Source organism: Sinocyclocheilus rhinocerous, unplaced genomic scaffold (genome assembly GCF_001515625.1).
Source record: "Sinocyclocheilus rhinocerous isolate Xijiao unplaced genomic scaffold, SAMN03320098_v1.1 scaffold1005, whole genome shotgun sequence".
In the NCBI taxonomy this organism is placed as follows: Eukaryota; Metazoa; Chordata; class Actinopteri; order Cypriniformes; family Cyprinidae; genus Sinocyclocheilus; species Sinocyclocheilus rhinocerous.
The window spans coordinates 90,144-91,819 of NW_015628005.1; positions in this window are offsets into that span (position 1 = coordinate 90,144).

Sequence of the window (1,676 nt, forward strand, 5' to 3'; positions counted from 1 at the left end):
AAAAAAAAAAAAAAAAAAAATATATATATATATATATATATATATATACATACATATAAATAATATGTTCTATAACATTTAGAGTGTTTTATAATATTAGAATGTTTTGTCTTGCACCTATTTTCACAATTTCTGCCAAATAAAATTTGGGATTTATTTTAGAGCTCTGTATAAATAGAAAAAAATGGCGTTTTTAGATTTGAATAATTTCCATAAATTTTCTAGAAATTACTTTTAAAATTGGGCTACAGGCTCTTTCACACCAAGAACAATTAGTATAAGGATAAATATAACGATAACTATATTATAATGATAAAATGGTAACTATTAGGGATGCACCGATACCACATTTTTCAGAACAAGTCCGATACTGATACTTTTATTTTTGGTACTCGCCGATACCGATACCTGTATTTTCACAGCATTTTAATAATTTTTTTTTTAATATTGGGTACAGAAACAAAATAATAATAATATGAGTCATGTTAGTTTGCTTCATTTAGCAAACCGATATTTCCTTCAGTTATTCACACACTTAATTATACCTGTTAAAATGTATTGTATAAGCTTTTGTTAGTTTCACTGTTCATTTTAATGGCGCATTAGAGCAGTTCAATACTGTAATCACAAGACGTTTTCCTAAAATAATGCAGGGAACCACCCGTTATACATTATATGACTACGCGCGTACAATTTTGGTGATGTAATTTGCGTCACACAAACTGTACGCAAATATCCTACCGAACTACAAACTTTCCAGTGATGTCTGTGAGATATTCACTCGATAAGCTCGCGCATCTGTGCCGGCGCGCGCTCAATCCACTCAGCGCGCTCTGCTTATCAGCTCGTGCACATCCACTATACAGGCATGAATATTGAATGTTTAACATTATATTAATTACTTACATGTACTTCATAGACATCCTTAATCTCTAATAACTCCATTCTACTCTCTGTTCTGTTGTCGGTGTTTCTTTTTCTGGACACAGCTCTGTTCACACGTTGTGTGGTTTCGGCTTTTGGTACTGGGGCATTTTAACGAGTACGAGTACAGGAGCGCAGTATCGGGCCCGATACCGATACCAGTATCCGTATCGGTGCATCCCTAGTAACTATATAAATGTTGTTCATGCTGCTCTTTAAAGTCTGGTGGATTCTGATTGGCTGTCGATATTTTTAACATTCATCAGCTGCAAAAAATGATGAAAGTGATTCTAACGACATTGTTCATCTGTGTTGTTATTGTTATAGTTGTGAACATGCCTGGTCAAGGACTGTGGGAATGGCTTCCTCAAACAAAATCTCTGATTTTAAAGCTTGTTTTGTCTTATTTTAAATAATTTAGGACATTTTGATGATTATGCAAGGCCCTGGTTTGAAACCCATTGGTGTAAAAGTTTAATAGTAAAGTCATTGAACACTGAATGTTTTCTGGTTGTTTAACTAGTCTTGTGGTAAGCAGCAACCAGCACTAGTACTCTGGTGATGCTCATGTTAAAGGTGGAGATTCAGAGCAGGTTTCCGCCGTGTTCGCGCTCTGAGATCCAGTTTCAGGCCCCGGAGATGCGTGATGATCACGAGGTTTGATTTTCAGGAATATTTGTGTTTGTTCTCCTGCGGTTCTGCACATATGCGGCTCCTCCGGCGCTCCGGTGCCTTTGAATTTTGGGAAGGAT